Source organism: Carcharodon carcharias, chromosome 8, assembly GCF_017639515.1.
Source record: "Carcharodon carcharias isolate sCarCar2 chromosome 8, sCarCar2.pri, whole genome shotgun sequence".
Lineage (NCBI taxonomy): Eukaryota > Metazoa > Chordata > Chondrichthyes > Lamniformes > Lamnidae > Carcharodon > Carcharodon carcharias.
The window spans coordinates 117,018,294-117,034,829 of record NC_054474.1 but is presented as its reverse complement, the minus strand read 5'-3'; positions in this window follow the sequence as shown (position 1 = coordinate 117,034,829).

The following is a 16,536-nucleotide window of genomic DNA, read 5'->3' as shown; positions in this document are numbered from 1 at the left end:
GCCTTTTCTAAAGTCAGATCTTCCTTGGCCTGTAGTTTGTCTGAAAGGGCATCATCAGCCACTCCAACAATAATTCTGTCCCTTATGAGTTGACTTAAGGTCATCATAGTCACAGCCTTCAGCCAATCTGTATAATTCCTCTATAAAAGGGTCAACCCAGTTCTCCAGGCTGTTGCACATTTATTTAATTTTGCTCTGAAACTTTGCTGCTTCTTATATTAAAATATGTATTGAATGATTTTAGAGCTTCAAGTTTACCTGAGGATTCATTTATTCCTTGCCTTGCAATAATATCATTGGCTACTGGACCTACTGAATAAAGTATTGCATTCACTTGTTCAGCTTCAGTCTTTATCTAATCCTGAAGTCCCCAATTTTGTGTTTGGGCTGGCCCTTGGATCAATGCAAATTGGTCTGGTAATGTTGATTTGTTGTCCATGGTTGCTTTAAAGTTCAGGTGAGTGCAACTTTAAATCTGTGCAAGTTTTAAAGATGGTGCCACAGTAATTATTCTTTTGTTAAGAGTCTTCCCGTGCTTGTCATGGTTTGGCAGGCTCCTGAAGCGATGGGTCTTCCCTGCGATACCGGAGGATCATTGAACATTTTCCAATAGATTCCCAGCTTGGGCTGAGGTCTTTAAACTTACCACTTCTTTTTTTGCCTTACAAAGAGTTCGGCCGCTACATGATATGGTGCCGATTCTGAACCCGGGCCGTCCGCGGTGCTTTCAGCAACGGGCTGCTCTGGACTTTTTTTTAAAAACAGCACCGAAGCTTTTTAAACTAGTCCTGGCTTAGAAAGGAGTTTTTTTTTTGCTCACTCCTGCTAGGTCCTTTGACTCTGCGGGCATTCACATTGGACCTCCATGAGATCTTGTGCAGTCCTCAGCTGCACAGTGGAGCTTTTTCTTCTGCCTTCCTGTTTCCAATTCTGCAACGGAGCTGCTTTCAGGCAATGTCCCTCTGTATCTTCACTTCAGGTGCTTTCAGTCAGGTCAGAATGCTGCTCCTTTAATTTTCCAGCTTTTGAATTTCTGCTCCAGCTTCTCTGAGGTTCTGGGTTTTTCCATTAGCTGCCACCATATTGTATATTGTATGTTCAGTCAGTCTCACAAAGAGGTTCTGAGTCTTGTATGGTTGAACATTAACTGTTTATTGATAATATATATGTACATATGTTCAGGGTATAGCAAAGGCTATGAGCTAACTCCATGCTTGATTTTGCAAAGGTCTCTGTCCAGTCCATACCTGACCCTAGTCTTAGGTCATATGTCTCTTTACATTACAATGTGGGCGGTACTGTTTCTCAGCACCACATTAGTCCTTGTTCTGCCAGATACCCTTATACAACAGTGGCCACTCAGGGAAGGCTGCTGAAGATTCAGGAGCATTCCAAAAGGTAAGTATAAAATGTTTTGGCACCTTTAAATGTCACTATTAGATACTGTATTGTAACATAATGTGTTTTTAATGCACTGATTCATCATTGAAAGCTGTCCTACAAATATAACCCTTACATTGACCAGCATTGTGTAATTGTCATCCTTTCCATCTGTCAAAAAATGCAATAAAATAATTAAAGTTGTAAAAAGAAATATCCTGTCAGCCTCCGGTTTTGTGCTGTAATTTAAATCAACCAACAGACATGGCTGCTAAAAAACCTGCTTTTGAAAGTTGAAAACAATCGCTGCACCTGCTCCCTTCCATTAATTGACTCTGCTTTGAAATGGAAATAGACACCATTTTATTTTGTCAATTTCAAACTGGAAGTTTTGTAATGACAGCTGTATCCATTATGAATATCTAGCTGGGTTCCAAAAGCTGTTAAAGTCTTCAGCTCAGGTATGTCCGATAAGTCAATGCAATTTATCTACACTCTGGGTGAAGAGAGTTAGTATGCTTTCTGCTGGTGTGTGCTACTTTGCTTCTCATTTTCAGCCTACACCACTAGCTAGCAGCAATGCACAGAGAGCCAAATGTGTAAGTCTCTCCCTCTAAGTACACAGCCTCACCATCAGCAATTCCTCAGCTGTGCCTCCTTGTGGCAACACATGGAAACCGGGTCCTTCGTCATCCCAGGCTAAAGCTTCAATGGAGATTTGGCCCGAGACATGCAGTGTGCAGGCTCACCAGCACGTGGACATGGGTTGGCACTCTCCAAATTTCCAGCTATGGACAAATAGTTCCACTTGCCTTGTGGATATCTCAGGAGAATTGAAGGTTAAGGGAGAAAACCTTGACAAAAACTTTGGAGTGGAGTCCAAAGGCAAACTGATATTTAAATGTCATATTTCTGGAAACCCCTGCAAACAAACCAGTGTCAAACATGGTGTTGTATATTCTTTTGAGAGGGGGACCCTGACATTTGGGCAGCCTAATGCTGCTGCTGCTTGTAGCTACTCCTACTGGAGATCTGCTGTCATGGTGCGTTATACTCATCTGCCTTACACCATCCTCACACATCCTCTGTAGTTCATCTGCAATTGCTCTATCATCCAACCACACGTAGCCCAAATCCCCATAAATATTTCCCAGCTTTACAGCCCAGATAGACCACTCAAGTTTCTCTGCAGAGCATTAACACAACATGGGAGACTGCAGTTATGAGTGATGCGCTCAACTTGACTGGCTTAGAGAACAGATCCTATGAGCTGTGTCCAATCATGGGAGGGACTATAGTGTCTCACTGGTCAGCCAGCATCCATCTCAAGTCAGACAGCCCCCACTAGTAAGGTGCTGACCCGCTACAGTCTATCTGCATCAATGGAGCTTAGTCTCTGCTGAACAAGTGAATGGAACCCATCGCATCAATGAAAAGAAAGAAGATGCAACTCTTTGATTGGCAACTGGAACGTCAGGACCATGTGCATGGGGTCAACAGACGACTTGCAGCTTGTCAATAATGTGCGCAACACAGCTACAATCAACATGGAACTTGATAGGCTGAACATTGACATAGCTCACCTACAAGAGACCAGCTCACCAAGAGGAGATCCCTGAAAGAAAAATATTACCCGTACATCTACCAGGGGAAGAGTCCAGAGGAAACATGTGAGCGAGTAGGCTTCACCCTAAGGAATTATCTACTGTTGATGATAAAACCCCCCTCCCCAAGAATGGTTCAGCTCCTGTTCTCTCCATCTGCCTCTCAACTCAAACAGGGCCAGTTAATATAATGAGTATATATGCTCCAACGCTGTGTTCCACTACAGAGGCAAAAGACTAGTTCTATGAGGAACTTGACACTATTGTCTGCAGAATCCCTTAGTTAGAACTTCTTTAGCCATTAAGGGCTTTCAATGCAACAGTGGGCATGGACCATGAAGCATGGCCCTTCTGCCTTGAACATCAGGGCCTAGGAAAGATAAATGAGAATAGACTGAGACTACTTGAGCTTTGTTGCTACCATGAGCTTTGTGTAACTAACACCTTTTAGAACAAACCATGCCACAAGGTGTCCTAGAGACATCCAAAATCAGGACATTGGCACCAGCTGGATCTGATCATTACCAGAGGTGACTCTCTGAACAGTATTATCAGCACACATAGCAACCACAGCGCTGACTGTGATGCAGATCTTTCCATACTGTGCTCCTGGGTTAGGATGCAGCCCTTGAAGTTTCTTCATTCAAAGAAGAAATGTCATCCTCATAACAACATCAGCCATTCCGCCTATCCAGATAAAAACCCAACACTTCTCAACTTGATTGAACAGGCGCTCTGCGGCATTCACACATAGTGAAGAAGCAAAATGGAACATAATTCAAGACACCATCTACAATACCGCACTCTCAACATATGGGAAGCAAGAGCAGAAAAATGCTGACTGTTTGGAGGCTAACATTACTGTGATGGAACTGGTCATTGAAACCCAAGGTCCGCTTTTATTATCTACAAGAGAGATCCGAGTGAGAAGATTCTGAATACACTAAGAACTGCTTGAGGTAAAGTCTAGCAGACTGCTAGGTGCTGCGCCAATGACTACTGGTTACAACTTTGCCAGAATATCCAGATGTCCGTCAACATAGGGAATGCTAGCGGTGTGTATGAAGGGATCAAAAAGGCAACAGTCTGTCAGCAAAGAAAATGGCTCCAATGAAAACTAAGGTAAGGGAGGTCAACACCAACTGCAACAAACAGTTGGAGAGACAGGTGGAACAGTATCTTGAGTTGTACTCTAGGGAGAACACTGTCACTGAAGAAGCACTAGACACAATAGAAAGCCTGCCTGTCACGGCAGGACTAGATATCGAACTCAGTGGAGGAGCTCAGCAAAGTTAAGCCACAGGCAAAACACCAGGTTGCTGACGCTGTATCATCTGAGTCCATCAAGCACCTTGAATCTATCAAGAGAAACCGGCACTCCTGCAGCATTTGCACAAACTTCTCTGTATCCTCCCACGAGCAGAGCCTGTGTTCCATGATATGTGTGATGTAAAGATTGTGACCCCGTACAAGGACAAGGGTGACCACAGCAATTGCAACAATTGGGTATCACCCTACTGAGCATCATGGGAAAAGTATTTGCCTGCGTTGCTCTTGTCAGGCTGCAGATCCTGGCTGAAGATATCTATCCCGAATCCCAGTGTGGTTTCAGATTTGACAATTGACATGATCTTCTCAGTTCTGCAGCTGCAAGAGAAATGCTGTGAACAAAGGAGAGCATTGAATATTGCTTTCATCGATCTCACCAAGGCATTCGACCATGTGAGCAGAGGTGGTTTATTTAAGCTGTTGGGGAAAATAGACTGCCCAACCAAGTTGCTTAATATAATCTCTTCTTTCCATGACAACATGATGGGTAAGGTCAGCTATGACTGGAAAACAACAGAACCCTTTGAGATCTGCAGTGGGGTCAAACAGGGTTGAGTACTAGCACCAACAGCCTTTGGCATATACTTCTCTTTGCTTCTGTCATATGTCTTCAGGTCATCTACAGAGGGGGCCTACTTACATATCAAGACTGACGGAAAGCTGTTCAGTCTCACCTGAGGTAGAACCATAGAACACTACAGCACAGAAAAACAGGCCATTCGGCCCTTCTAGTCTGTGCCGAAATATTCCGCTAGTCCCATTGACCTGCACCCAGTCCATAACCCTCCAGACCTCTCCCATCCATGTATCTATCCAATTTATTCTTAAAACTTAAGAGTGAGCCCGCATTTACCACATCAGATGGCAGCTCGTTCCACACTCTCACCACTCTCTGAGTGAAGAAGTTCCTCTAATGTTCCCCCTAAACCTTTCCCCTTTCACCCTAAAGCCATGTCCTCTCGTGTTTATCTCTCCTAATCTAAGTGGAAAGAGCCTACTCGCACTTACTCTGTCTATACCCCTCATAATTTTGTAAACTTCTATCAAATCTCCCCTCATTCTTCTACGCTTCAAGGAATAAAGTCCTAACCTGTTTAATCTTTCCCTGTAACTCAACTCCTGAAGACCCAGCAACATCCTAGTAAATCTTCTCTGCACTTTTTCAATCTTACTGATATCCTTCCTGTAGTTAGGCGACCAGAACTGCGCACAATACTCCAAAGTTGGCCTCACCAATGTCTTATACCTCACCATAACATCCCAACTCCTATACTCAATACTTTGATTTATGAAGGCCAGTGTGCCAAAAGCTTTCTTACATTTTCTATACTCTACAAGTACCTCATTTGCTGCTTGTTGCCTATACCTGCTATACACCTCTCTCATTTTCTTAACAGATCACCAATATCTCTTGAAAACCAAGGTTCCCTATGCCTGTTAACTTTGCCTTTAATCCTGACAGGAACATGCAAACTCTGCACTCTCAAAATTTCGCCTTTGAATGCCTTCCACTTACTGAACACATCCTTGCCAGAAAACAACTTATCCCAATCCACTCTTCCTAGATCCTTTCTCATTTCCACAAAATTGGCCTTTCTCCAATTTAGAATTTAGACCTATCCTTATCCATGATTAACTTAAAACTAATGACATTGTGGTCACTGGACCCAAAATGTTCGACTACACATATTTCTTCCTCCGAGATGGTGTGCCCTGATGACATATTTCTTCCGTCAGATGCACGGCCTGAATTATGACGTGCAGCTCCTGTTTATAGAGGAGAGGGGCCTCGGTGGTTCCTTACAGGCGTTGCCCGTCTTTTACCAGGACCTGATCAAAGTCTGCAACATGGTCGCCTCGCAACGCAGCTCTCCCCCGTCAGGAGTAGCGGCTATCGTTAGAGAGCCGCTGCTCAGGAATCCGCCTCTCCGTCCTTTTCAATGGTTGGCAGAGAGGAGGGCTGTGGCTGCAGGGGTGACCAGGATCGGGGACATGCTGGGTGGTGGAGGATTGGGCTGGATGCTCCCGCAGGAATTGGCGCGTCACGCGTCTGTGAGTGTCCAGCTCGCAGCCGATGCCATCCAAGACCTAAGGATGGTTGTGCTCGGACCTGATGTTATTTTAGGTCTTGAGGTGGCTCAGGTGCACGGTGGTCTTCCTGCTGAATGTTCCCCTGTTCGGACGGAATTCCACATTGGCCCCAAGCCCCGAACCCTCCCTCAGGTGCTGGTGCCCCGCAATATGAGCCGCCTCGGGGACATACCCTCCATGCCATTTGGCACGGCGCAGAGGAGCTTTATGTACAGACTGCTGCTGCACACTTTCCATTTTCTCACCCTTGTCTGCTGCCTGGACATGCCCTGGCGTGCCTTGTTGCCATACGGCGGTGGTGGCCCCCAATGGGAGGCCCTCTATGGAGGTGTCCTCCCACTTTCTATCAGGGACCTGGGTTGAAAGGTGTTGAATGCAGCAGTCCCCTACAATCGTAGAATGCATAGGCTCACGGACTCCCGGGACACCTGCCCCTTTTGTGGTCTTGTGGAGTCTGTGGACCACGCTTATATAGGGTGTGGTAGGCTGCACTCCCTTTTTAGTTATTTGAAAAACCTGTTATTAATGTTTTGTTTGCACTTCAGCCCCACGCTCCTGACCTATGGACACCCGGTGCGAAAGGGGGTCGAGAAGGAGGAGGACCTCCTCGTGAACCTGCTCCTGGGCCTGACCAAGTTGGCCATTAACAGATCCAGGCAGCTGGCGATCGACGGGGGAGTCCCGCCCAACTGTTTGTCCCTCTTCCGCGGCTATGTTCGCAGCCGGATGTCTTTGGAGAAGGAGCACGCGGTGTCTGCCGGCACTCTCGAGGCCTTCCGTGCCCGGTGGGCACCGCGGGGACTGGGGTGTTTTGTTGACCCCTTTAATCACATTTTAATTTAAAGTTTGTAAGTTTCCTTTAAACTTTGTTCTTGGTTTTACAGCTGTGCCTGATTTATCCCAATTTTGTTAATTTAGTTTAATTGTTTTAACTCGAAAAGAGTTACTTCTGTCACCTGACCTGTCTGGTTCCCTAATAGGAGATCAAGTATTGCATCCTCTCTCATTGGTACCTCTATATATTGATTTAGAAAACTTTCCTGAACACATTTGACAAACTTCAAGCCATCCAGCCCTTTTACAGTATAGGAGTCCCAGTCAATATGTGGAAAGTTAAAATCTCCTACTATCACAACTTTCTGTTTCTTACATCGGTCTGCTATCTCTCTACAGATTTGCTCCTCCAATTCTCTTTGACTATTGGGCGGTCTATAATACAACCCTGTTAGTGTGGTCACACCTTTCCTGTTACTTAGCTCCACCCTTACGGCCTCTGTAGACGAGCCCTCCAGCTGTCCTGTCTACACAAAGCTGTGATATTTTCCCTGATTAGTAAAGCCACTCCTCCCCCTTTCATCCCTCCCCCTCTATCACGTCTGAAACAACAGAACCCCGGAACATTGAGCTGCCAGTCCTGCCCCTCATTAGCAATAATGTCGTAATCCCAGGTGCCAATCCACGCCCTAAGCTCATCTGCCTTTCCAACAATACTCCTTGCATTGAAATAGATGCACCTGAGAACATTTCTATCATGTACAAACCTTTGATTTCTGTCTATACATGCATTCCTTGCTTGACCTTTATCCTCCTCCACCTCACTATCTGCTCTAACACTCTGGTTCCCCTCCCCCTGCAAATCTAGTTTAAACCCCCCGGAGCAGCACCAGCAAACCTACCCGCAAGGATGTTAGTCCCCCTCCAGTTCAGGTGCAAACCGTCCCATTGGAACAGGTCCCACCTTCCTTGGAATAGAGCCCAATTGTCCAGAAACATGAAGCCCTCCCTCCTACACCATCTCCAGGCTTGGCCTAAATAGCCAAGTGGTTATGGTACTGGGTTTGTAATCCCAAGATCAAGAGTTCAAATCTCACAATGGCAAAAACTATGTAACTTCATCTGAAACAGATGGAAACGGGTTTGTATTCAAAAGAATTACACCATCTCCATAGCCACGTATCTAGCTGCATTATCTTCCTATTTCTAGCCTCACTAGCACTGGCACGGGTAGCACTCCTGAGATTGCATCCCTGGAGGTCCTGTCCTTCAACTTTGCACCTAAGTCCCTAAACTCTCTTTGCAGGACCTCCTCCTCCTTCCTATCCACGTCATTGGTCCCTACATGGACCACAACATCTGGCTGCTCACCCTCCCTCCTGAGAATACTGAGAACTCGATCTGAGATATCATGGACCCTGGCACCAGGGAGGCAACAGACTATCAGGGATTCTTGATCTCTCCCACAGAACCTCTTGTTTGTCCCCCTAACTATCGAATCCCCTATCACTACTGCTCTCCTCTTTTACCTCCTTCCTTTCTGAGCTGAGGGTCCAGTCTCGGTGCCAGAGATGCGACCAGTACAACTTGTCCCTGGTAGGTTGTTCCCACCAACAGTATCCAAAACAGTATACCTATTGTTGATGGGAACGGCCACAGGGGTGCTCTGCTCTTTCTGTCTATTCCCCTTCCCTCTCCTGACAGTCAACAAGCTATCTGCCTCCTGACTTTTGGGGTGACTGTCTCCCTGAAACTTCTGTCTATTACTGCCTCTGCCTCCCATATAATCCGAAGTTCATCCAGCTCCAGTTCCCTAACTCGGTTTGTCAGGAGCTGTAGCTGGATGCATCTTTTGCAGGTGTAGTCATCAGGGACAATTGTGCTATCCCAGACTTCCCACATGCTGCATTCGGAGCAGTCGACTGCGCTAACTGCTACCTCCATTACCTATTCCTAATTTAATTAAAGGAAACTACCCGGCCTTACCTCACTGGGAGCAAGTCGTCCTTAGCCTCTGCTCGCCGAAGCCTCTCGAGCCAAAGCCTCAAAGCTCCACTCCTTCACTGGGCCGCTCACACGCTGGCCGCTCATCTTCAGTTTCCCCTCCTTTTATTTTCAATATCCCGCCCGACTCTCCTCTCGCGCTGTTTTCAATCTCCCGCCCGACTCTCCTCTCGCACTGTTTTCAATCTCCCAATCACCTCTCCTCTTGCACTGTTTTCAATCTCCCAATCACCTCTCCTCTCGCGCTGTTTTCAATCTCCCAATCACCTCTCCTCTCGCACTGTTTTCAATCTCCCGACTGACTCTCCTCAATCATCCAATACAAAGGTGAGCCAAGCCCTCATCAGAAAGTTGCTCTAAGCAGATAATGCTGCACTTACATTCTATACTGAGGAACATCTTCAGCAGCAAATGGACAGACACTCTCATACCTTTAAAGAATTTGATTTGACCATCAGCATTAGGAAGCTAAATGTCATGGTCCAGGATGTTGCCACACTGCCAGCTATCAGCATTGACAATGTGATGCTGGAATGCTGGAGGTTGTTGATAGCTTCACATATCTTGGCACCACAATCACCAGCAATCTGTCACTTGATGCTGAAATTAACTCACACATCGCAAAAGCTGCAGCAGTTATGTCCAAGCTGAGTAAGAGAGTGTGAAACAACAGCAATCTGACTGAGAACACCAAACTCCGAATCTACCAAGCCTGCACCCTCAGAGCACTCCTCTACAGTGGTGAGACCTGGACGACATATGCTTGGCATGAGAAAAGGCTGAACAGTTTCCACCTTCACTGTCTCAGACATATGCCTGACATCTCTTGGCAGAACAACGTCAGCTACTCAGAGGTCCTGGACTGTGCTAATTCAAGCAGCATACACTCATTACTAAACCAAAGATGTCCGCGTTGACTGAACCACATTCATTGGATTGATGAAGGCTGTATACCCAAAGACTTTCTGTACAGTGAACTGGCCACTGGGTTACAACATCAAGGGTATCCAGACCTCCATTACAAGGAAACTTACAAACAAGATATGAAGATGGCGGACATTGACACTGACAACTGGGAAACAGTTGCTGACAGCCGTGACCTCTAGAGGCTGACTGTTTGGAAGGGCATTGAAGAGGTGTGGAGAAAGAGAAACCTCAATTAGCTCAGTAGAAGGCCCAGAAAAAAATAAAGACCTGCAAATCACACCTCTTCTCAGCACACTGTCCTCCTCTGCAGCAAACGTGGCAGAGACTGCCATATCACTGTGGGGTCTCTGAGCCGCACCAGGTGATCTTTAACACAGAGTTGGCCAATACAGAGCAAACCATCAACTTATGAGGTGGAGAGCAGCAAAGCCAATGAGAGGGGATCTCATTGAAACGTACAAAATTCTGACAGGCCTGGGCAGACTGGATGCAGGGATGATGTTTCCTCTGGCTGGGTGGGTTTAGAACAAGGGGTCACAGACTTAGGATACAGGGTAGACCATTTAGGACTGAGATGAGGAGAAACTTCTTCACTCAGAAGGCTATGGAGGTCAAGTCACTGAATATATTTAAGGAGGAAATAGAAAGATTTCCAGACTCTAAAGCTGTTAAGAGGTATGGGGAGAGAGCTGGAGTATGGCGTTGAGATAGAGGATCAGCCATGATCACATTGAGTGGCAGAGCAGGCTCGAAAGACCAAAGGACCTACTCGTGCTCCTGTGATGACAATTTATTTTTACATTGGAAATTTTTTTTCTTTCCAGTGTCAAGAATTTAAAACCAGATTGTTAAAGGTTTAATTTTTTCCCAATGATTTTAAAATAATTCCCATTGCTTTTGCATAGTTCATGAGTACTGTACATATATGATAGTGGGGAAATATGGAGAATACTTGGAGGGGGAACCGAGGGGGAATGGGGTGGCGTGGGCTGGCTGAGGGCAAATGGGTGGCTTGAGGGGCCATGGGCAATATGAGAGGGCATAGGTGGCATGGGGGTGGATGAGGGGTGAGATTTTGGGGCCCTTTCAATGATACTCAGAGTTGGGCTGTTACATTGGAGAACCAAGGCAGGCCTCCACACTCTCACTCCTCACACACTCCATCACAGCTTGCAAAATGCACTGCAAACCGAGCCATGTGTGAAAAGACAAACATCCTGGGAAGGTACAAAAGTGCACAGATCGGCTTTTGTCGAGGCTACACAAAAAACCTGCCATGAGTCAGGGCAACAGGGGGGGAAGTGAGTCTGGGCAACACGTGGTGTCGGTAAGCCAGGGAAGCTGGGCTGGGGTGGGGGGGGGGGGGTGAGTAAGGGCGTTGGGCGGTGAGTCAGGGCGACGGGGGGAGGGGCGGTGAGTCAGGGCGACGGGGGGGGGGGGTGGCAGTGAGTCAGGGCGACCGGGGGGGGGGGGGGGGGGGGCGGTGATCCAGGGTGATGAGGAGGGGGGAGTGAGTCAGGGCGTTGGGCGGTGAGTCAGGGCGACAGGGGGCGGGCAGTGAGTCAGGGCGATGGGGGGGGGGGTCGGTGAGCCAGGGTGATGGGGGGGGAGTGTCAGGGCGTTGGGCGGTGAGTCAGGGCGATGGGGGGGGAGGGGGTGCTGAGTCAGGGGGTGGGGGGGAGTAAGTGGTTGGGGTGATTTGGGGGCTAGGGATTGGGGGAGGTTGGCAGGGTAGTCAGCGATCTGACAGCAGTAATGCCCCCTCACCAGTGATATCTGAGCTGCCCCCACCGCCAGCCCCCCTCAGAGCTCAAGGAGTCGATTACCTTCCAGATAGAAACAGAATTACCTGGAAAAACTCAGCAGGTCTGGCAGCATCGGCGAAGAAAAGAGTTGACGTTTCGAGTCCTCATGACCCTTCGACAGAAGGGTCTGTCGAAGGGTCATGAGGACTCGAAACGTCAACTCTTTTCTTCTCCGCCGATGTTGCCAGACCTGCTGAGTTTTTCCAGGTAATTCTGTTTTTGTTTTGGATTTCCAGCATCCGCAGTTTTTTTGTTTTTACCTTCCAGATAGATTTTGTTCCGCAATTGCAGTATCTGGTCGCGGCTGTTCCATTGTTTAAAACACTCCATCCCCAGAGCGCAAACAAGCGGCTGAAACACACACCGCTCCCCTCCCGCCGCTCGACTGACCGACAGCCGCCTTCCTCTGCCTTTTAAACCTGGCTCGCCTCACACACACCCGCTTTGTGACCGGACAATAGCCGACCCCTGGGGGCGCGCTAGGGTCGCGGCACCTGCCAGAGCGCGCTAGGGAGCGGGGCACCTGCCAGAGCGCGCTAAGGGTCGCGGCACCTGCCAGAGCGCGCTAGGTGGGCGCGGCACCTGCCAGAGAGCGTTAGGGGGCGGAGCTGCATCCAGAGGGGGCAACGGGGCGGGGCTCCATTCAGGGAACGCCAGGGGGCGGGGCACTTGACAGAGCTTGCAACAGTTAAAAATAAAAAACTGCGGATGCTGGAAATCCAAAACAAAAACAGAATTACCTGGAAAAACTCAGCAGGTCTGGCAGCATCGGGGGAGAAAAAAAGAGTTGACGTTTCGAGACCTCATGACCTGAACTGAGTGGATCTTAGGAAAGGGGTGAAATATAAGCTGGTTTAAGATGGGGGATGGGGGATGGGGGTGGGTGGTTGGGTGCGGGGAGAGAAGTTGGGGGGGGAGAGAGGTGGAGGGGGTGGGGGTGGTTGTAGGGACAAGCAAGCAGTGATAGGAGCAGATCATCAAAAGATGTCACAGACAAAAGAACAAAGAGATGTTGAAGGTGGTGATATTATCTAAAAGAATGTGCTAATTAAGAATGGTTGGCAGGACACACAAGGTACAGCTCTAGTGGGGGTGGGGTGGAAAGACTAGCAGGGCATAAAATATTTAAAAGTAATGGAAATAGGTGGGAAAAGAAAAATCTATATAAATTATTGGGGAAAAAAAGAAGGGGGAAGAATCGGAAAGGGGGTGGGGATGGAGGAGGGAGTTCAGGATCTAAAGTTGTTGAATTCAATATTCAGTCCAGAAGGCTGTAAAGTGCCTAGTCGGAAGATGAGGTGCTGTTCCTCGAGTTTGCGTTGGGCTTCACTGGAACAATGCAGCAAGCCAAGGACAGACATGTGGGCAAGAGAGCAGGGTGGAGTGTTAAAATGGCAAGCGACAGGGAGGTTTGGGTCATTCTTGCGGACAGACCGCAGGTGTTCTGCAAAGCGGTCGCCCAGTTTACATTTGGTCTTTCCAATGTAGAGAAGACCGCATTGGGAGCAACGAATGCAGTAGACTAAGTTGGGGGAAATGCAACTAAAATGCTGCTTCACTTGAAAGATGTGTTTGGGCCCTTGGACGGTGGGGAGAGAGGAAGTGAAGGGGCAGGTGTTGCAACTTTTGCGTGGGCATGGGAAGGTGCCATAGGTTGGGTTTGAGGAGTAGGGGGTGATGGAGGAGTGGACCAGAGTGTCCCGGAGGAAACGATCCCTACAGAATGCTGCCGGAGGGTGAAGGGAAGATGTGTTTGGTGGTGGCATCATGCTGGAGTTGGCGGAAATGGCGGAGGATGATCCTTTGGATACGGAGGCTGGTGGGGTGATAAGTGAGGACAAGGGGGACCCTACCATGTTTCTGGGAGGGAAGAGAAGGCGTGAGGGCGGATGCGCGGGAGATGGGCCGGACACGGTTGAGGGCCCTGTCAACGACCGTGGGTGGAAAACCTTGGTTAAGGAAGAAGGAGGACATGTCAGAGGAACTGTTTTTGAAGGTAGCATCATCGGAACAGATGCAACGGAGACGAAGGAACTGAGAGAATGGGATGGAGTCCTTACAGGAAGTGGGGTGTGAGGAGCTGTAGTCGAGGTAGCTGTGGGAGTCGGTAGGCTTGTAATGGATATTGGTGGACAGTCTATCACCAGAGATTGAGACAGAGAGGTCAAGGAAGGGAAGGGAAGTGTCAGAGATGGACCACGTGAAAATGATGGAGGGGTGGAGATTGGAAGCAAAATTAATAAATTTTTCCAAGTCCCGACGAGAGCATGAAGCAGCACCGAATTAATCATCGATGTACCGGAGAAAGAGTTGTGGAAGGGGGCCGGAGTAGGACTGGAACAAGGAATGTTCCACATACCCCATAAAGAGACAGGCATAGCTGGGGCCCACGCGGGTACCCATAGCCACACCTTTTATTTGGAGGAAGTGAGAGGAGGTAAATGAGAAATTGTTCAGTGTGAGAACAAGTTCAGCCAGACGGAGGAGAGTAGTGGTGGATGGGGATTGTTCGGGCCTCTGTTCGAGGAAGAAGCTAAGGGCCCTCTGACCATCCTGGTGGGGGATGGAGGTGTAAAGGGATTGGACGTCCATGGTGAAGAGGAAGCGGTTGGGGCCAGGGAACTGGAAATTGTTGATGTGACGTAAGGTGTCAGAGGAATCACGGATGTAGGTGGGAAGGGACTGGACAAGGGGAGAGAGAAGGGAGTCAAGATAACGAGAAATGAGTTCCGTGGGGCAGGAGCAAGCTGACACGATCGGTCTACCAGGTCAGTTCTGTTTGCAATGGGACGGTTCTCCAGCCAAGGCGCTGCCTTCTTGAGCTGCTGCAGCCCATGTGGTGTAGGTACACCCTCAGTGCTGTTAGGGAGGGAGTTCCAGGATTTTGACCCAGTGACAGTGAAGGAGCTGCGATATATTTCCAAGTCAGGATGGTGAGTGACTTGAAGGGGAACTTCCAGGTGGTGGTGTTCCCATCTATCAGCTGCCCTTGTCCTTCTAGATGGTAGTGGTCGTGGGTTTGGAAGGAGTTGTCTAAGAAGACTTAGTGAGATTCTGCAGTACATCTTGTAGATGGTACATACTGCTGCTACTGGGATTTGATGTTTTAGGTGCTGGATATGCTGCCAATCAAACAGACTGCTCTGAACTCACTGGTATTGAGCTTGAGTGTTGTGGGAACTCATCCAGGCAAGTGGGGAATATTCCATCACACTCCTGACTTGTGTCTTGTAGATGGTGGACAGGCTTTGGGGAGTCAGGAGGTGAGGATTCCTAGCCTCTCACCTGCTCTTGTAGCCATGGTATTTATATGGCTAGTCCAGTTCAGTTTCTGGTCAGTAGTAATCCCCAGGATGTTGATAGTGGGGGATTCAATGATGGTAATGTCATAGAATGTCAGGAGGAGATGGCTAGATTCTCTCTTGTTGGAGATGGTCTTTGCCTGACACTTGTGTGGCGCAAATGTTACTTGCCACTTGTCAGCCCTGGACATTGTCCAGGTCTTGCTGCATTTGGACATGGACTGCTTCAGTATCTGAGTCCCAAATGGTGCTGAACATTGTACAATCATCAGCGAACATCCCCACTTCTGACTATGATGGAGGAAGGTCATTATGAAGCAGCTAAAGATGTTGGGTTGAGGACACTACCCTTAGGAACTCAACCCCCAACAATTACTGTTATATACCCCAGAAGAAGAAGAGGAAGAGTTACCTTTTTAAAAAGCAAAGGTTGGGCCCATGTAGTTGGGAACTATGGTTCCTGATGGGCCTCTGTGGTTTCTACGCATAAGCTGGCGCTGGAATGGCTGCACATGCGCAGATCGTTCCTTTTTGCAATCTTTGACTTCTGCAGGAAAAGAGTGAGTAAAGTGAGTGTTGGTCCTCTAGAGAGTGAGAATGGGAAGTTAACAGTAGGCAATACGGAAATGGCGGATGAAATGAACAAATATTTTGCTTCTGTCCTCACTATAGAAGATACAAAAAACATTCTGGTAATAGCTGTAAATCAGGAGGTGGAGGGGAGAGAGGAAGTGGTGAAATTACAATCACTGAGGAAGTGGTACCGAGCAAACTGATGGAGCTGCGGGCTGACAAGTCTCCGGGTCCTGATGGATTTCATCCTAGGGCCTTAAAGGAGGTGACTAATGAGGTAGTAGATGCGTTGGTGTTAATTTTCCAAAATTCACTAGACTCAGGAAAGATTCCATCAGGCTGGAAAGTCGCAAATAAAACCCTTGTATTCAAGAAAGGAGGGAGGCAGAAAACAGGAAACTGTAGGCCAATTAGCTTGACATCTGCCGTGGGGAAGTTTTAAAGAGGTTATAGATGGGCACTTAGAAAAGTTCAAGATAATCGGGAAGTCTAGTTTTATGAAAGGGAAATCATGTTTAACCAATTTATTAGAGTTCTTTGAAGGAGTAACATGTGCTGTGGATAAAGGGAAGCCTGTAGACGTACTGTACTTAAATTTCCAGAAAGGAGTTGATGAAGTGTCACATTAAAGGTTTTGTGGAAAATAAAAGCTCATGATGTAGTGGGTAACATATTAGACTGAATAGAAGATTGGCTGGCTGCCTGGCAGAAAACAGAGTATGCATAAATGAGTCTTTGTCTGACTGG